The 20,737-nt window shown below is 46.8% G+C and overlaps 1 long non-coding RNA gene across 1 annotated transcript; it reads right to left on the bottom strand.

The window, feature by feature from the left end:
• Positions 1-4,482: 4,482 nt before the first annotated feature.
• LOC104874484 lies at positions 4,483-19,074 on the bottom strand. The gene is made up of 5 exons (XR_783747.1): positions 19,006-19,074; positions 18,413-18,545; positions 13,058-13,172; positions 11,930-12,038; positions 4,483-4,613 (listed from the first exon to the last, which is right to left on the bottom strand). It is a non-coding gene; the product is annotated as an uncharacterized LOC104874484 (long non-coding RNA).
• Between the last annotated feature and the right edge of the window lie 1,663 nt (positions 19,075-20,737).

Raw genomic sequence — 20,737 nt, 5'->3', positions numbered from 1 at the left:
GTTCAAATACGGGCAGAGCTCTGTAGGGGGAGTCAGGTCTCATAGGTTCAATAGTATAGTAGTCTTGTAAAAAATGCCAGAGATGAAATATAAAACATTATACCTCCCAACTTGTTAAGTGCATGATACACTGAGTTTTTGTTCTCTAGAAATTGAAGAATGAGTCCTAGGGACAACAGAGGTTAAGAGTAGGGAAATATTAATAAGAAATCTCCTGAGGGGTAAGAGAGGGACCTGAGCCCAGGGAACCCCACTTTGCAGTGGAGTTTTATGGGGTGAAACCCATGTGTGTACAATGTGGGCCACAGCCATGATCATCCAGTAGGTTACAAGTGTGGTCACTTAGCAATGGTGTCCAGTTGGGAAGCAAGTCATATAACAAGCATGGATAGAAAGAACAAAGATTCTCCCAGGAAGTGGTGGATCCAGAGGTCTCTGGTCACCACAGGGGTAGCCGATGTCTGTCTGGACTTCATTAGGCCCAGCATTTGTCCTTTGAAAAAATATGCAGGTCTGATCATCTTGTCTTTATCTTGAGGCCTAGTTTTCAGCCACTCTATCTCTGTCACTGAGTCATGTTTCACCTTTGTCCTGACTCCAAGGACCCAGCCCTGTCTGACTGACTGCAATATTCTCTCCTACCCATCTGGCTATAGTAGTCTCAGGGCTTATTATTTGTACATTTATTCCACACACTCTTCAGCCATATGTGCTTTGAAAGCAAGCAAGCAAGACAACAAAAGACATGATTGGGCAACTAATGAACTCACAGAATCATACAAATATTTAGCTAGTCCTTGAGACTGTTTTCACCACCCTTAGCACTAAAGACATGCAAATAAAAACAACAAAGATACAGTTTTACATTCTCATATTGTTGTGGAAGAAATTGGCTTAAATGACATACACGTAGAGAGGAGCTGAATGGAAATAAAATAATAAAAAGTTTATTTTGCCAGCAAAGGTTGATCACACTAAAAGCAGTGTCAGTGATCGACCCCATACTGAGTTGCAACTTTTTTTATAGGTTTTATGGCTATGGTCTCATTCAGGTGGTTACATTTAATTTTCTCAGTTCACATTGCCCATGTACAGATTACAGTAACAAGACAGTTCACTTTAACCCAGATGTAACAATTCCTTGTGGTTGGGGAGTTTACCTTAAGATTCATCTAGCTATCTATTCTAGTGCACAGGAAGGGGTGTTCAAGGTCAGGGATAAGGCCAGATATCCCATTTCAAGGTCAATGCCTCTGTTGTCTGTTAATTTTGAACTAAACAAAGCACATTGCTGTTAGAGATGGCAGAAGTTATTCTACTTTTCCTAATATTTTGTAGCTTTTTTGATTATTACAAAAGTTCTCTCCATCAATATCATCAAAGGCTTAAAGGATAAATAACTTCTAATAGTGTCAAGAGGGATTGAGATCAGTAATCTCATACCTTGATCACAGAATATTTCTGGAGGCAACTTTCCAATATGTGGCTCAGACAAGATAAAAATATAATTCTCTCCCCTGTCAGAGCCCACATCCTGGTCCTCCCCACCGTGGCTCCTCTGCCAATTTAGCAGTTATCTCTACTGTCCATCTTTACCAAGCTGACCTTGGTTTCATCGTAGTAAATGTTTAGCAACTTCAAAATTGTGAATTCAAAGAACAATATCTAAGTACACAAGCAGTTAAGATGACGTGATTAAGAGGAAGAGGTTAGAAATCTCCATAAATAGCACCTGCTCAGTGAGGTGAGGCGTAACAGTTCTGAAATGGAAGCCCAGGAAGATCCAGTTCTGTGGGGATCCCTGGAGAGAAAGGCAGAAAGTCAGTTCTTACTGGAACATGGCCTGATAGGGAGTAGGGGAAGAAAAGAGACAGACAAAAAAGTGAAGCACTGAAAAGTGAATATTCTTAATGTAAATGATTTATTTCTGGACATGCACACACAGTTTTAGAAAGTACAGGGAGGTTACTGTGGTCCCTGCAGTCCCCTGTTTATGTGGTACAGTTCTCAGGAGCCAAATCATGAAGCAGCCTACATGACCATCAACAGACAGACAGATAAGAAGACATCACACAGAGGGGTAAATCTGAGTCATTTGTAGGAAGAGATTCACTTTGAGACCATAATGTTAAGTAAAATAAATTAGACACAGAAGGAGAAATGTGTACTTTTTCTCACACAAGAAACTCACGTATAAATAATTTAAATAATTCAGAGTATAAATAATTCAAAGGGCAGCATAAAGAAGAGATGGCAGGAAATAGAGCAAGTAGAAGGAAGGGGCACGGGGAGGGCAGAGAGAGTAAGCAAAGACACTTTACTATGCGGACCAATTCTCAAGGTGGGAGTGATCGAAAAACAAATAAACTCACACTGAAGTATAAGAGACCAAAATAAACATATCGAGAAAAGTAAGATGGGAGGCTGAAGGTGAGCTCTGGGCGGTGGTGGCCTGGGTGAAGACGGAGAAGGGCTGCTGGAGAGGGCTGTGTGGTTGTTTGTAGCAGGCGAGGACCCAGACTTCTGCTTTTGGTTTATCAGGCACTTAATACTTTTTTATAACTTTTGCAAAATGGACACTGGAAAATAAATGAACTCTAACAGGCCAATTATTATAGAAGAAACAGCTTCCACAACAGAAAATATGAAGGACACAGTAACAATACCATCGAAAAAGATAAGCTCTTAGAAATAGATTTAATAAAGAGTATCTTTGGGTCCTCAGACTGGGTTTTCTTTGTCAGGTTGATAATTTTTCTGCAGAATCCTCCACTGAAAATAAAAGAATCACGTTAGGCAATTTTAGGATCTCTTTCAGCTTTGGTATGCTACATTTCAAGCCCTCAATGAATTTGATTTAGTTCTGTGCCTCTAGTAAATACCTTGGATAATTGCCCAGAACATGAAAAATATTTTTTAAATCATGTATTTAGAACAATGGGATAAAATCGTTTAAGGGATTTTTATTAGCCAGCTTTCCTGGAGGGACATAACCTGACCCCTGCAACTTAAAGGAGAGGAGTTTACTTAGCTCACAGCTTCAGTGGACTCGGTCTGTGGGTAGCTGGCTCCAGGGCAGAAACTGCAGGATGGAAGGGTCTGGTGGAGGAGATCCACTCCTGTCCCAGCAGCCAGGGAGGAGACAGAGACTGTGGAGGAGGTAAGGATGGAACGCACCCTCTCAGATCAGGCTTTCATGAACCACCCCTTCCAACCCAGCCCCACATCTAAGAAGCACTTTCAGCTATGAACTCACACTGGATTCATCCACCAATGAGCCCCACCTTGATACAAGGGACTTTGGGAAACATTTTAGCTCTAAATCATAACAGCAGCTATCCTTGCATTTTCTATCTTATTCGGGACAAAAAAAAAAAAGATTTGAGTGCTTGGGACATGAATGGTCTCCTTCCTGGTGGCTAGTATGATTTTTGGAGCTATATTTGGAACTATATATTTTATGAATATATTTCTGAAATTATAATAGAAACAATATAATGGAAGGTGATTAATCTGTGCTGGAAAGAGTAGTCATTTACATTAATGAATGCAGAAACTGTGTTTGAATTCACCCACTCACCTACAAATGCCTCAGTGTTATCTGGGTGGCAGAGTATTGCTGCACTGTGTGGAAATGCCACAAACACACACTACAAAAGAGAACTGTGTTCGAGCTCCAGTTTTGCTCACCAGTATTTATTTAACCTCACTTAAATCAGTTTGCAACTGAACAGCAGAGTCCTACTTTGTAAAGTGAGACAACATTGCAATCATTGGAGGGCTGTTTGGGCACTGCATGTTAACAACCTGCTATGACTCTGTGCAGTGGTGAAGGCTGTGCTCCCCATGACTGGCCTCCCTGGACTCCACATTATCTGGTTGAGATGGACCCATTACGGGTACTTCATTCTTTCATTCTAAAAACACTGCCCACTTCCTACCATCTCTTCTTTATTTTGCTCTTAATCTACATTTTAGGATTCACGTGTAAGAGAAAGCACACAATATTTAACCTCGGTGTCAGTTTGTTTCGCTTAACATTACAATCTCAAGATTTCTCTATTTTCCCACAGATGACTCAGCTTCATCCTTTTATGGCCGAGTGCTGGTACTGTGTGAGTTCATCCATTTATCTGTGATGGGCTTATAGGTGGCTTCCCTAACTTTCCTACTGTGAGTCGAGTTGCTGTAAACACGGGGCAGCGGTGTCCCCTGAGCTCAGATGTGTCACTGCACTTTCTGGAGATGAGAAGGAGGTCTGGGGAAATGACCAAGGCGCAGCATATGTACTTACCAATTCCCCCGAATGAATGTATTGCAAACTTATATAACGACAACAGAAGAAAACAGCGTTCACCAGTAAAAAGTCTTGGGACCTTCTGTTACACAGCAGTGATCAGAAGGAAGTCGACTTGTTTTCCTTGCTGCCACAGTTCTGCTCAGAGTTCGTGGGCAGCGTGACAGCCCCACTATGGAGGGGCTCAGGTGTAGTGGGGAGACAGGGAAGACACAGCCTCCACTTGCCAAGCCGAATGTTCCAAGAAAAGGCCAGTTGTATCTGGTGTTACTCAAGACAGCATTTCTTTCCCTCCTGAGCTGATGTCATCCATTCCCTGTTTGAAATGGAAAGCTAACATCTATGTAAAGCAGCAAATGATTTTCACTTTATTGTAACCAGTGCCAGCCTGTCAGGAATTGAAGTAATAAGTATACAAACAGGATGTAACTCCACAGCAAGTTACTTTCTTAAATATTCATATAGGAACTTTTATCACTTTTGTTGCCAACAAAAAAATATTGTCAGAATGAATTCATCCGTGAATAGATAATTCTGACTGGGACTAACACAGCGTTAGATAAGTGTTATGAGGCCACAATTTGGAGCTAGACTACTGCATGGGTCCTGAAAAGGCAGAACTAAAAATAAAAGTGAAATCACTTGAGCTTAGGCATAAAGATGAAACTCAGCAGTTACCTGAACTTTCTAGACATTAGGATTGGAGCAATAACACCAAATTTTCCAGATAGATGCCCCAAGAAAATTTCCTTTGCCTTGATCCTTATACAAAAAAGTAACCTGAAATAACCCGGAAGTTAGCTGCTCAGTTATTTTTATAAGGTCACCCTGGTCTGACTTTACAAGGAAATGCATTTGAGATGGCCAGTCTGCTGTTTGTTTTTGCTTTTTTTCAGCCTTTTCTGTCTATAAAACCAATCTCTTCTGCTTGGATCTTGGGAATGCTTATTCTGCTTTACACAATGAAAGATTGTTGCCTGCTTCTAGAATAAAAAAGCCAACTAAGATCTTTATGTTGTTGTAGGCTTGCCCTTTGGCAATAGTAATAAGGGGGACATGCATCTGATGACGAAATGTAAGTTTTATTACCGAATCTTTGACTGTCTAAAAGTCCAACTTGGCACCTTTGGCCAAACCACCCATTGTTTAATTAATGGGCCCCTGGATGGTGAAGGGCACAGGTTTCTTCCCAGGTTCGCCAGGAGCCTTTTAATCAATGCTTAATTCCAACAACACCTGGAAAGAGGCTTTGGGGAGGGTTGCTTTGCTTTCTACAGGTCAGGATGCTGAGGTGAGCAAGTGTCCCAGCATCACAGCAAGAATCAGTGGAAGAGCGGGTCAGACTCCTGACCTCAGCTTGGTCGGGTCCCCGACTGAGTGGCTCACATGGCCAGGCCTCTATGGCACATTGTTGAGATTCGTTTGCTGCAACTCTGGAGAAGCAAGAAGAGTTTCGCAGTGGTAACCCTGCAAAGTAGACAAGCTGTGAGAGAGCCAGGTGGGACCAGGCAAAGGGCTCGAATGACATAGAGTAGCTCTGAGATAAGTAAGCACAGGACACACTTTGGAGTCTACATCAGAATAAAATCTCCAGAAGTTGTTTTTCTCAACTTCATTTAGTTTGCTGAGAAAGTCCCACAAGAGAGAGTGATTCCTTTGGGCCCAACTAAGATTCTTTGGCTAGAAAAAGGCAGAGGTTGTGATTGTCTGATCCTCAGACCATCAGGACTGCTTACAGCTAGAAGAAACCATTCCCCTAAATGTGTAAGCTGCTCTTAGAAGGGGAAATGGGGACTCAGATGAACCCCACCCTGCACAAAGTCAACAGAAGTCCAGCGTCAATGTCCTTCAGGATATTAACTCTATGTAGCACCAAGAATACTCTTTGATTTCAGTTAGTAATCTATTGCAGAGTTTTCATACCTCAGCTTCCTCAAATTTTTCATGAATTTCTTCTTGTATTGAGCCATGACCCATACAAATTCTACCAGTAGTTCTTACATAGCTGCTCTGCAAAAAGTAGTGATTTGCTTTGCTCTGAATGCCCACTTTTAGGATTCCCAGAGTGTATGTACAGTGATGCCTTGCCTCCCTGGCCTCTGTGACTGGCAGTGTGACAGTCCTATTGTTCCCGGATGCTCCATGTCATTTTGGGTCTTGGACCCAACCTGCCAGCACAGCAGGCTTGAGTCCAGGTCAGAACAGTGGATTTGTACTACCTGGGGACAACAGGCACCCAAGAGGGGACAAACATTCCTAGACTTCCAAATGAAATTGGAGAGTCATAATGGAAAATCTAAACACAGGGGACAGCCGTCACTTCTAGGCAGGATAGGAGCCTGAGGTTCACACGACGAAGCTGTGCTGTGTGGCTTGAGAGCCAAGTTCTCATCTCTCCGTCCTGGACAGCCTCCCCTGTCTGTGAAGAAGTACCCTGGTCTGTGCCCTCCGTGGGCGGCCTTCTCCAGCCACCTACTCGGTGGCCCACTAGGTGCTTTCACTTTGGCCTCCCTCCCACACTGATTCCTGCCTGGGTTCATTTTGCCCAAGCAGGCTGGCTCTGAAACAAGCTCAAGGCTTCTGACGCCTGTCACACACCCACTCACCGTCCTCCGGTCCCCTGTTCACTGTGGCCCTGGATACATGCTACTGCCAGTGTCCTGAAGCCTGCCTGCCAACCACAGGAACAGCCCTGGGCACTGGGTGGGTGGAGAGGGGGTGGACAGAGCCCAGAAGCTGGTGGGGGACTGACCCTCTCAAGTCACTCTTTCAGGGGAGCCCTGCAGCCTGACTGATCTGCCCCATCTGAGAAGTTGAGGTGAATCTCCCCCCGACTCCCCCCCATCTCCACTAAGATAAAGGTTTATCAGGAAGTTTCCCCCAGGTACCTGATAGGTGGTTTTAGCCTCGATAATACAGTGGAATATTTGGAGAGGGAAAATACATGCTTTTTGATTCCTATGAGTAGAGCTGGAGGGCATCATGTTAAGCTGGATGAACCAGACTCAGGAAGACAAATATTGCATGCTTTCCCTAATCTGTGGAAACTCGTGGTGGGGGGAGGTGACAGGGCGTAGACAGGAGAGGGCTGGGCAAGAGGATGGGGTCAGTAGCAGGGGAGGGGAAGAGAGGGGAGTCAGGGACTCCCGGTCAAGGGTGTTCTGAGCATGTATAAAATTGCCACCCCAACCCCCAATTTAAAAATAACTTAAAAAGAATTCCCATTCTTAAAAAATTATCTTCTGAGAAAATTCAGATTATGCTCCTTAAATAGTCTTTTTTCACCTTCTGACAGTGATTCCCGTGCGCGTAGAAATTCAATGTCACAGGCGCGGCAAAGTGTCACTCCAGGCCATGACAGACCCAGCGCGGACACGACAGTCCCAGCGCGCGTGGTCTACCTCGCCATTACTATTTGTTTTTCAACAGTTATGTATTTTTCCCCCAATGCTGAGAGATTTTTCTTCACAACTGCTTGGTCCTGCTTCGTGTCCCCAGTGCTCCTCCCTTTCTTTGTAAAGATTTTTATTTTAATTCCCAGCTGTCTGTCTTACTGGTTCTGCTTTCTCTTGGAGGGTGCTCTGGTTGTGGCCTGTCTTCAGCGGCCCTTGCCCCTCAGCCTTCTCAATTTCTCTTTTTTTTTTGTTTTTTGTTTTTTGTTTTTTGAGACAGGGTCTCACTATGTAGTTGAGACTGACCTGGAACTCACTATGTAGCCCAGGCTGGTCTGGAACTCACAGCGATCCTCCTGCCTCAGCCTCCCGAGTGCTGGGATTACAGGCGTGCGCCACCACGCCCAGCTGAATTTCTCCTTCTTGCCTCAGGACAACAGCTCCATGGCAACATGTGGTCTTGTCACTGTGGAGGTTTTTATTTTACATCAAGCACACAGAACAGTGACAGCTGAAGAGAGAGTGCAATGCTGTTTGTTGTGCACACCATTCTGTGCTAATGGCTGTGTAACAAATTACCCTGAACAGAAGTTTCAAACTACAGAAGCCCCTCAGAATCCATAGAGATTGACCTGAGGGGTCCCAGGGTGCCAAAATCTGTGGGTCCTTTCCACAAAGTGGAGGAGGGTGTGTGTTCAACCTGTGCATATCCTCCTCACACTTCAATAATCTCCAGGGGACTTTCGTGCCATGTAATCATCTGTTATACTGGATCATTTAGGGAATAAGGGAAGTACAAGGTCTGTAATGCTCAGTACAGATGTGAATATGTTCAACCCACATTTGGTTGAGTTTGTGAAAGTTGAATTCATGCATAAAGCAGCATCTGTGCTTGGCTTGTCTCATGGGGCAGTAGGTTAGAAGTCTGCCTGGGCTCTCCTGGAATCAAAGTTCAAATCAAGGTGTCCTTTGGACAAGGCTCTTGTAGCTGGAGGCTCTGGGGAAAAATCCACTTCTGAGCTCTTCCTGGTTATTGGCAGAATCTGGTTTCTTGAGTTCCTTGGACTGGAGTTCCATGCTGTTGGCTGGCTGTCGGCCAGATCCCTCTGCTTTCTAGAGGCTTCCCACAGTTGGGCACTGACCATCCAGCATCACAGCCTTCTCCTGTCAGATCCCCTTTTCTGTTTGGCTACCAGTTGAGGAAAACCCTTTCAAATGCTTCTAAAGGGCACCTTGAGTAGTTTATGCCTCCCCCGAGATCTCTGTTCTTATTCAGTCATCCAATCAGGGTACTAATGTCCAGTGTTACTGTCACCATACCTGATCACTTAAAGAGCAGACGCTCACTTTGTCACAGTTCCAGAAGACAGCAGCAGCCTCGGGGTGGCAGGTGTGGTTTCCAGAGAGGCGCCTGCTCCCTGTGTCCTCGCCTGGCTCTGCTCTGGGCCTGTGGTCTGGGGTGTCATTTTGACCTACTTTCTTATGAGGATGGCTGGTCAAATGGCAGTAGGGACCACTCTAACAGCCTTGTTTGAACCAACTCAACTCTTTAAAAGCCCTGCTCCAAATACAGCCACATTCTGAGGCCCTGGGGATCAGGACTGCAGCAAGCGAATTTGGCAGGGAGGGGAGGATCCCACACACCCCACAGCAGGGGCTGAGCCCGGGGCTCTCAAGTCCGGGACACCTGCCTTGGGAAGTTACACTTTCAGCCAGGCAGGAACTGGGGGCCATGTGCGAACCGCAGCCCGGAGAGATGGCTCAGTGGGTTCACTCATGAACAGCTTCAGCCTCAGCTCCATGGAGCCACCTCCACATAAATGACACGAGTAAGTTATTAAACTCTCCAGGCCTCATTTCCCTTCATGAAAAGTAGGAAAATATGGATACTGGTGCCTGACACAGGGTCCGGAGGGCAGATGCTGTGTAGATGCTGGATGTTACTATGGTCACAAAGGCCATACCACAGGGCTGCTCGTCCCATGTGATGAGATGAGGGGCTGAACAGGACCGGAGCTGCCCAGTGCCTGGTGCTGCCGTGGGGAAGCAGGTCTCTGACGGGAGGAGCCATGAGCCTCATCCTTGGGGAGCGGCCCAGACGGGGCTGGGACCTTGGGAAGGAAACCAGTGAGCTGCTGGTCTGGGAGAAGAAGTGAGGTGGCCACTGGATCCACCAGCGGGCAGCAGGTATGAGCACAGGAGTCCCTGGTACAGGAGGTCACGACCCAACACAGAAGCCCAGGGAGAAGCCACGGCCACGCAGGGCCCATGGCAAGGCCAGACAGGGCGATCCCTTCCCGGACCATGACTGCCTGGCAACCTTGGTCCCCTGGGCTCTTCCTGGCCCTGCAGTGTGCGCTCTGTCTGCTGGACAGCTCGCCCAGTCCATGCCTCACCTGGGCTGAGGGTGGCCGAGAGCAGGGCAGGAGGTGCCAGCCTCAGGGACAGGAGGGGGTCGTGTGTCCCTGGGAGGTGAGACGCCCTCAGGAGATATCTGCCAGGACCCGGACGCCTCCAAATTCCCCTTTCACAGTCTCTCAGACACACACGGAAGGCCGGAAAGCCAATTTTTAAAAGTAAAATCTATCTTTTCTCTGTGAATTTGATAGGGAATATTTTTAAAACAGGCTTTTTTGGTGTAGTAATTAATGTCTTGGTCAGTGGAACTGACCCTTTCAGTGTGTTGAAGTTAATGCTGGTATTCAGGTAAATACTATTCATCAGACTTTCTGGGGTTAGAAATTTTTCATCAGTACAGTAAGTTGTCTTCATGCGAAGGCAAGCCAACCGGTGAAAAGAATCCTTAATTCGAGTCTAGGAACTTGATAACCAGGCACAGTGGCACCTGCAATTCCAGGGCTGGGAGGCTGAGGTGGGATGATTCCAAGGGCAAGCCCAGCCTGGGCCACTTAGCAAGACCTTGACTCAAAAGCAAAAACAAAAAAATATTAAAAAGGAATGAGTTTAACCCCAGAACCATAAACACAAACAAACAAAACAACACCAAACAGCAAGAGACCTTGATGACCCTCCGACAGCCTGGCCATTCTTCAGCAGGTCTCCCTCCCCGTATCGTTCTTTAACCCTTGATTTCCTTATCCATCAAATTTAGCAATTAATGAGGCCCAGTGGAGGGGGAAACCGAGGCCCCAGCATGATCCGACCTCTGGGTAAAGTAAGGATGCTGGGAGGGAAGAGCAGTTTGCTCTAAAGAGCGCAGGTCTGGAGGGCTGCGAGGGTCTGGAATGGGAGGTGTGGAAATTCTCGGCTCTGGGCTGAGAGCAGCACCGGCGGGCGGGAACATCCGGGCGACGCAGCCTCGCGAGCAGAGGCCTTGAGCTGCCGCAGTGAGTGGCAGCTTCCGCAGCAGATGCGCTTGTGAAGCGGGAAGGATGCTAAGGATATCCGGGAGGCGAGCGCTCAGAGAGAACCACGGCACAGGCCTGTCTCTGCGGCCACAGTGCCGTGCGGAGCTGCAGCGCAGGACCATGACAGTTCTTCAGGGCTCGAAGTGAAAAAGCAGACAAGACAAGAAAAGAAAAAAATCCCCCCATCATGGGAAAAGAAGGTCAAGAAAAAGCTCTAAACAGTTCTATCAGAAAAGCCGAGAAGATGTTTGCGGCGGTCACAGCGGTGGTCCACGTTAGAGAGGGGTGGCCAGCTCTCTGCTGGGGACCGACGGGGATGTTAAGGAGGAGCTGGGAAGGAAAAGAGGGAAAGATTTGGCAAGGCGGCCAGGCAAACACGGAAGGGAGGAGGGGCGGAGGGCGCGGGGTGTGCAGAGAGAACAGGAAGCGTCTTTTGAGGGGCCGGGTGTCCATGTAATCACACGAAGTTAAACTGCAGAATGTTAGGCTGAAGAATCAAGTATTCTTTAAATATTCGCTTATGTGATAGAAAGATTAGCTTAGCAGTAGTGTTAAACGCAACCTCTCTGTGTGCACAATTCTTCCTTATCACTGTAAATAAAAGCACACTTTAATTTGCCAATGAGCTAAAGGGCATGAGATCATCTGATTAATTTCAGCGGTTGGCCTCATTTCCCCGATTTCAGATTGTCCTTAGCTCGTCCCAGCCTCCCCGGGGAGGCGTGTTTGCTCACCAGCTGCCTCGGAGGCAGGCAGACGGTGACCCCTTCCCAAAGGTCTGCATCCAGCTCTAGGAACAGAGGAGCTAGCAAACTAATTAGACTGCGAGCTTAGGAAAACATCCCTCCCTCGGCACACACAACCAGGCTTACGTGCACAGAAATCCAGCACTTGGAGGCCCGGCCACCCAGACTGCTTTCTCAGGCTTTTATTTCACACTTGGAAAAGTGGTTTTGTTTTGCTTCGTTTCACTTCAGCATTCTATAGCAAAGCCCAACAGATCTGAGGAATAAGGCTATGCTTGGACACATGATACCAGTGCTGGGGAAATGCACATGCTCCTGTTTGTCCATCTGACAAACTGACAAAATTTACTTTAGCTGTTGATGTTCTGAGATGGCTTAAAAGGGGGTTAACTACTGATGTCACATAAAGAAAGAAACTACATTTATCAGTGGCTGGCTCAGGAAATGTGGTACTTTCTGCCCAGGCCACATAGTCCAGGGAACTGGAATCAGCGGTTTGTGCCTTTTAACCCAAAGCTACGACTGTTTCCAGCACAACTTGCTGTGCTGCCCCTACCTCCTTGGCCCTACTAAGGTAAAAATAAAATCCTCCCCGATATTTTCACTCCCTTGATGGAACTGTGAAGATCTTACTCTGAGCCCTGAGCAATAGAGGGCAGGAGATCTTGCACCAGCTGAAGATCGAACTCATAAGAATTTAGAGTATAAATTCTGTGGTTTTTATGCAGAAGAGACAAGGAGATTTTGACAGTTACTCTTCACTCAATCTAACTCCAAAGACAGCATCTGTACTGCAGTGTTGCTCTAACACTTTCCATGTGAAAGTATTTCGGGTTAATGTTGCCCAATCCACTTAGCACATTATTGACCTACTTTTAAAAGCCAGTCTGTCCTTCCTTACAAAAGCATATAGCCCAACCGCCTGTGACGATGAACAGTGTGCATCTGGCAGATGCAACTCTGTTCTTTTGTTGCGGAAGGAATTGGCAAGTGAAATTCACAGAGAGACGCAGAATAGAAGTAAAATAATAAAAGGTTTATTTTGTCAGCAAAAGGCTGATCACATTCAGAGCAGTGTCAGTGATCGACCTCCCACTGGGTTGCAGCTTCTTCTTTTAATAGGTTTTACAGCTATGATCTCATTCAGGTGGTTACATTTCATTTCCTCAGTTCACATTGCCCATGTAAAATTACAGTAACAAGGCAGTTCAGTTTAACCCAGATGTAACAGTTCCTTAAAGTTAGGGAGTTTACCTCAAGATTCGCTGAGCTATCTCTTCTATGGCACAGAAAGCAGGTGTTCAAGATGGGGGATGAGGCCAGATGTCCTGCTTCATGGCCAATGCCTCCGGTGTCTGTAAATTTTGAACTAAACAAAGCAGATTGTTGTTAGAAACAGCAGAAGTCATTTTACATTTTCCTGACATTTTATAAATTTTTAGATTATTTACAAAAGTTCTCTGTATCACTTCTCACCAGTGCTCCCCACTCAGACCTTGGCAGCTTTCACTCTGCACCCTGAGATTTCTTCCTTCCTTGTAGTTTCTCTGCCTAACATGTTTGTCTCCATACACCCCCACTTCCTCCCATCCTTTAAATCTCTGTAAAAATTCTCTTTTCCCAGTGGCACCACAGCGCTTTACCCTAGTACCCATGCCTATGAAGTCTCTAATGATTAATGTCCATGGTGCACCTTGCCCATAGTCCACAGGGGCCAGGAGAACCAGGTCTGGATTGCACTGATCTTGGAATATGAAACTCTTCTAGTCCCGTCTTTGAGTATCACACACTCCACAAATATGCACCGTGCTTGGTAGCATTAATTTGCTCTTCACCATTTTGTGTGTGTGTGTGTGTGTGTGTGTGTGTGTGTGTGTGTGTGTGTGTGTGTGTGTGTGTGTGTGTGTGTGTGTGTGTGTGTGTGTGTCTTACAGGGGATTGAACACTGGACCTTTGGGTTGATCTAAATACATCCATAGGCCCCTTTTAATTTTTTATGTTGAGACAGAGTTTTTCTGAATGGCTAAGTTGCCCAGGCTGGGCTCCAATTTTCTATCCTCCTGCCTCAGCCTTCCAGAGTGATGGCGTTACAGGCAAGCACCACCACACATCCAACTCATCCTTTGTATTCCACCTGTCCTGTGCACCAGAAAGCTGATTTGTCAGCTTGACTGGTGGAGGGGAGCACAGAGCAGGTGAGTTTTCCTTTCCCAGGTCTCCACTCCTGTGTGGCAGCCTCTCTGCAGCCCAGCCCTCCAGGCCTCAGGCGCAGGGTGTGGTGAGCGGCTGAGGTCTTGCCTACCCGATGTTTCTCCTGCCCAGGTCTGAACCTTGGGGCCAATGGGAATGTGGATTAGGGTTAAAGCATTTAAGGAAAAGACTTCTAGCTTTGTAACTGGCACAATTTCTCTATGGGGATCACACTCACCCTAAACTTGCAGCCTAAGATTGTAATCAAAACAGCTCCTGCTCCTTTGCCAGCTGAATGTCAAGAGTTCCTTAAATAATAAAATTGTGCTTGCTTCATTAGCTCTGGTCTACAACTCACACTTTCCCTCTGCGTGTCTGCCTGCCTGTCTCTCTCAGCAGTTCAGGAACTTAATTCGTTCCACAACTCTGGGAAAGATGACTGCACTCACATTCCTGTGAGGAAGAGGCCATAATCGTGTTGTCACCCGATGTGGAGTTTGAGAACAGAAGCAGAATTTTGCAAAATGCTTTGGTTTGCTAACTGAATTGTTTACAAAAAAGAAGCATTTGTGATCCAACGTGGTACTGTGTGTTATTATATTTATAATATATAATATATATCTCAGCCAGGACTTGCCTATAGTTGGAATGAATAAATAATAAAAATAGTGAATGCTGGTGGACTGTCAGTGTCCCACTTACTACAGTAGTGCTTTAGGTGCCAGACCACGGTCTGAGCACTCTGCTAAGCAATGTACTTAATACCCACGCCAGCTCTATGCAGTAGATGTCATCATCACCTTACAGATGGGAGTCCGGGGCCTGGAGAGATCAAATCACTGCTAATACTAGACCAAGATGAGATTCACAGTGGGGCCGTCCTACTGAACCTTTCTAATCGTGTTGGAGTTAAAGCCCATGAAGATGACAACATTAACTGAAGACGAATGCGAATAATTCAGACTTCTGCTGTAAAATGCAGAAAAAATTTTTGCCATATGAGTTTTTCTGTTCATCACTCCTTCATGAATTGAATCACTACTTTGAGTTAATTCTCTGCCAGTATTTAAAAACAGACTCAAATGCAAAGTTGCCCAGCATGGCTCATACGCGTGCCATCACTGGCATGACATCATTTCATTAAGGTGACTTCACATCACAAGCATTGCTCTTTGGTTAGTGAATATAAAAATGTACAAGAATAGACTCTGTGATCTGTAGAACACAGTGTGGAGCTCGGCATCGTGGTGAAACACGTCTGCACACTGCAATCATTTTGTCAGGAACATGCTAGCATCAGCATGTGCGTCGGTGCAGGGTGAACTAATATTAACCTTTACGAGTCGCTGTATGATCTCATGATGCTGTGACAAGCGAGCTAAGTCTTGCTGCTATCCTGCCTTCCAGATGAAGTAACTTGAAGAGATGAACCTGTTTATCTGAAGTTGCTCAGGAGATAAGCCATGGAGCGAGAACCCAAGCACACATGGGCCTCAACAGGTGGGCAAACAGCTCCAAAATGTGAACATGAAACCACTACCCAGTGGTCCCCACCTCCCTGTCTGTCAGGAATATTGTGGAGCAGTTGAAACCAACCCAAACCAAACCAAAACACACATACAAATAGGTTTACATTTGTAGACTTATTCTTTGTCTCTGAGTTGACATCCAACTGTCCAGAATTTTAGACGTTTACAAAGGTTCTAATGTACTGCCAGAGTTAATTGTTTAGAGTGTAGAGTTGTAGAAACTTTCCTTTTTTTATTTTACAGGCATGATATAAAGTTTGTATTGAATGATTCAAATGATACAGGAGCAAGCAAGCGAAATGAATCTGGATACATTTTCATGGTTTCTTTTGTTACTGTCTCATTGCTGGGACAAAACACCTGACACACATAAATTATAGGAGGAAAGATTTATTTTAACTCACAGTTTGTAGAAGTTCCAGGCCATAGCCAGCTGGTTCCAAGGCAGGGCATCATGGCCCATGGGCATCACAGAGGAGAAACAGTCCATGGCAGGGCAGGCATGAGGAAGTAGCCAACAGCAGCCTTCCTTCTGCTTTCCCTTTCGTTCCATCCAAGCTAAAAGCGTATTGGCTGGTGTCACCCACACCCATAGTGGGACTTCCTATTATCCACACCCAGAACTATGCTAAACCAATCAGTGGACTAATCCAGAACCACACACCCATGATCCAGCCATTCCCCCAAGCCCCATCTATGAGTGCACTGGGCCTTGGAGGACACCTAGACACAAGTCTTAACACATGTTGTTATGGTTTGCTGTCCTCCATCTGGTATTCCAGCACACATTCTTCTATGTGCTGACAAAACTCCTCATAAGAAGCAGATTGCCTGGAAGGCAAAATGGCTCTTCTGCCAAGTTGGATCATGCACATCCATTGGCTGATTTGTTTTTGTGTATCCTGTTCCCTCCACGAATCAATGTTATTACCTTGATGCCCAAATGTCTTGTGGATTGTGTAAGGCAGGAGTCTGCTGTGTGAATCACAGTAGGCCCCTTCATCATTCACTGCCTGCTTAGTCATTCTTGGCAGAACCTGTTGCTGTCTGCAGCTCGGTCTTTTCCCTGTGGACATTTGGCAGTTTGGCTAAAAATGAGTCCCCTTTCTCTGGCTGCTGTAAAATACCTCAGTCAGTCTGCCCAGGGCTCTCTCAGCCTTTCTTGTTCATTATGATTTTTCCAAAACATATTCCACCCCAGTTCTGAGGGTAGATGGAGTGGGACTTTCTCATAGACAGAGGAGGAGACCCTGGCTGTGCTGTCCCCTGATTCAGGCAGCCCTGATGGACCATCTTCCTTGCAAGATTCCTCAAGCACCATGGAGGGGGCGGGAGTCCACTGTGGTCAGCAGAGACTGATTCCATGAGGGTTGGAGAGGTACAGTCAAGTGTGTTGCATGCAGGTGTATGATGTCACATTGAACCCACTGTTCTGTAAGATCAGTTTGCCCTAATAAATTAAAGAAGGAAAGCAGGATGGGGGGAGAGGGGCAGAGAGGGAAGAAAGCAGAAGGAAGAGTTAGCGGATCACTGCTGACTTCCTTGCTCTGCCTAGTGACCTCGGTCTCCTACAACTCATTTACTCTGCTCTGAAGAAGGCCTCTGGTACAATGCCATAGTGCTTCTCTAATCAGTAATGTCTGTCATGATGAAAAGCTTGAAAAGTGCTATCCTCTGGGAAATGAGGTGCAAAGGAAGGAGGGGGGTCTCCCTGCCTCATCCAGGCCTCAGGGTGCAGGAGAGAGCCCGCTCCATGTCCTGGGAGGCTCATCTCTCCGGGCCTCCAGTGTCGGCACCATGGCACAGGCAAGGGATGCTCAGCAAGGACAGTCAACGTGAACCACGTATGTCCTGTGGCTCCTCTCCTGGGGCCGCCAGAGGAGAGCAGTACCCACCAAGCTAGGTGGTCTGCAACGCAGGGCTTCCGGCTTCCTGCAGCTATTTCCCCTTCCTCTCAGCTTGGGGGCAGCAGGGCCCCACGCCGCTGGCTTGTGTCAGGGCACTTGGCCTGCTGACTTCTCCACGCAGTGCCCGTCCCTGGGCACATCATCCTCTGATGAGCTACTCTTCTCCAATTACCACTTTGGTGCTGTCTCCAGGTGGCCAGGGAAGTTTCCTGAAGCTGGAAGAAGGAACTGAGGCTGCTCTTCCCATAGACAGGATTTGTGGAAAGAGGATCTTCGGGTCCAGTCATAGGAGGTGCCGGAAGGGTTTTGTAAGGCAGAAATTTTAAAACACACGGAGAAATAGAACAGACCCCCAAGAGAAAGAGGAGCATTATTTCCTGGAATGGGGAACATTTCTTCTGCTCTTGGAGTAGAAACCCCAGCAAAAGGTGAACAACCCACTAGAAGGGCCTGGCTCTATCACAGGGATGAGGCCAGTTTTTAAAAGATGGATAATTTTAGCATTCTTTGAATTCTCTCATCCTGTTCTTTTATCTTAGGTTCTGGTTCCTGCTCTTTACCTTCTCAGTGAAGCCAATTTCTGGGCTTCTGGGAATTTGGGGTGTGATGGGTCTGGAAGGAAAGGGCCTAAATTTAACCAGGAGAATGTGGACACAGATTTCACTGGGTGGCTTCAACCAGGTGGCAGAAGTTGCAAATTTTCCTCACAGTGATTTATCTCCCCAAACAAAGTCAGCTACTATGCCCGTGTAATCCAATAATCTCCCAATGTGTGGGACTTCAGATCTAAGCCTGAACCCTCCTCTCAGTGTGACAGCCTGAGCTCTGTGGGACACAACAGCCACTCTCACCCTCATGGCCCTTGGAGGAGACACGACACCTGGTGTGGGGCCCAGGCTCTTGTCTACCTTTCATCATAAGAAATCAGGTTTTTCCCCCATGGTGGGAAGGAAAGAAACCTCGCTTTTCTGCCCTAAACTCACCACAGAGTCAATACAGAGTTGGGCCCCACTGTGGGGAGAAGGGAGGACACGCAGGAGGGCACAACAGCCTGAGGTTAGACTCTCACTTCTCCCACTCGAGGTCCACAACTGGGTTCTTCTCTCAGTCCAGAAACTGTGAGGTAGAAAGTCAAAAGAAAACTGAGCAAAAGTACTTACTATAGAGCAAAAGCAGAAAGCAGCACTTATTATAAAGTGAAAGAAAAAGGCCCTGGGGAGAGGACCCAGGAGGGGCCGGAATGGGTTTCCCAGGAGATTTTGTTCAGGGGTTTTATGCTGAAAAATGACTATATCCCAGACAAACTGAGATCAACCAATGAGTTACAAGCAGGGGAGTTTGCCTTAGAAGTGGACCAATGGGAACTCAGGCATGTAGCAGGCTCGCTTTTGCAAGCAACCGTTCATTGTAACCTCTACATAGCATGAAGACTTTCTTCGTAGAGGTATGAAAATCTTATTCCTGGGCGAGAAAACCCCACCGATCCAATGAGGCGTCTGGTGCCCTTCGCTGTAACTCTCTGGGCCAGCGCCCTCTCCGCCCTTCTCTTTCTCCTAAGAGCAGGGTCCTGCTTTACCTGTACATCGCTGTTCGGAGGCTCCTGTAAGCACAAGAAAATGACCTCAAACTTTAGAAAACGGGATCTAAGCCCAACCGGGCCAGCACGCAGGCTCGGGCTCTCCCTTCCCCGGTCTCCGATTATGTCACAATGCGATGCCACACGGAGTCTCCCTCGTGTTGTCCTCCTCTTCCCTTCTCACCTCCTCCACGCACACGCACACGCACACACGAGACACTCCCTCTTCGATTCCATTCAAAAATTAGGCTGCAGACAGCAGGGCGTTCTCCCCCACTCCAGCTCTCCGGAAGAGTGCGCTCCTGTGAGTATCTGAAACATCAGCGGCACATTTGGGAAATAAAATTCACGGTTAGTTCAGCAGCAGCGTCACCCTGCAGTTCACAACCAGTTTCCTCAGCCCCCAAGTCCTTCATCGCTGGATTCTCCTTCCAGTCCAGGCTGACATTGTGGTTTGTGCTCCTCCAGCGCTGATCTATACCATAGAATCCTACAGAGCACCCCGTGTTTTGGATTTGCCTGTTTCCTCGTAGTTAAGCCCAAGTCGAACATTTCTGGCAGTAGCACATTGTAGGCAACACTATTTACCTTCCTCTGAATAAAAGATGGATAATTTTAGCATTCTTTGAATTCTTGGGGGGACAGGAGGCCAGGCCATGTCCCTTGGTGGACCCAGAAAGGGTGGCCACTCAGATAATGCGGTAAGAAAGGCATAGTCTGTCCTCTTCTAAATAAGTCATCTGGGGCTGACAGTGTCACACTACAAGACCATGTTGCAAGACCATCCCAGGACATTCGCCTAATAGTTTAAGCAACTGTTTATGATGGCCTGAGTCCATTTTTATATTGGAATTTAAGAAGGGTTTTCTCACTCTATTATTTCTTTTACATTTATTAGTGGATGAAGTGTGCTTTGCCAAGCACTGAATAAAACGACAAAATCTCAACAACCAAAGGAGTAATGACAGCATTACCCCCAGTTTAGTACTTCCAAGATCCTGACCCCAGGCTGTACAACTGATGTCTGCGAGTCCAAGGGCAGACAGTGGCTCCCAGAGGGGCCAGGAATCCTCAGGGCTTCGGCGCATTGCCAGCTCTGCCACCCTGGAGCCCATCGCCTAGACCCAACCCTCTCATGCCAGTCTGAGCAGCTGTGCCCTAGGGCACCCTCTCTCTGAGCCCCCAGGGGTCGTGCCCATATAGCTCCTAGGTAGAAAGTGTCCAGGACTTACCCGGGCCCCAGCGGGGACTTCAGTGTGTCACTCTGGAGATTATTCATCACCTTGGAGGAGACTGAGAGTCTGCTCGGCAGAGGACCACGCAGACAGGAGCTTAATCTCGTCATCTATGTGGAGAGATCCAAACTTAGAGAAGGAGCATGTAACTTTCCAGGCCATATAGTAACTAGCAAAACTAGGCTCCTAGCCAGGCTGCACAGACCTATAATCCCAGCACTCTGGGAGGCTGAGGCAGGAAAATTTTAAATTCAAGGTCAGCCTAAGCAACTCAGAGACTTAGTGAGACCCTGTCTCAAAATAAAACCAAATTTGTAAAGTGTTGGGGTTCGTGCCCAATGTCCTAAAAACAAACAAGAAGCTCAGGTTCTGAACCTGCTGGTGCCTTCACAGCAGAGCCTCTGCCTCGATCTCCTGCTGTCCCTTGCTCCTCACACTCTACCTGAGCACACCAACCTTCGGGGGGCAGAAGTCTGTCCTGTCAGGAGCATTTACTG

This window comes from Fukomys damarensis, unplaced genomic scaffold (genome assembly GCF_012274545.1).
Source record: "Fukomys damarensis isolate Sample0158 unplaced genomic scaffold, DMR_v1.0_HiC HiC_scaffold_25, whole genome shotgun sequence".
NCBI classification, from domain to species: Eukaryota; Metazoa; Chordata; class Mammalia; order Rodentia; family Bathyergidae; genus Fukomys; species Fukomys damarensis.
This window is presented reverse-complemented; position numbering and strand designations above follow the sequence as displayed.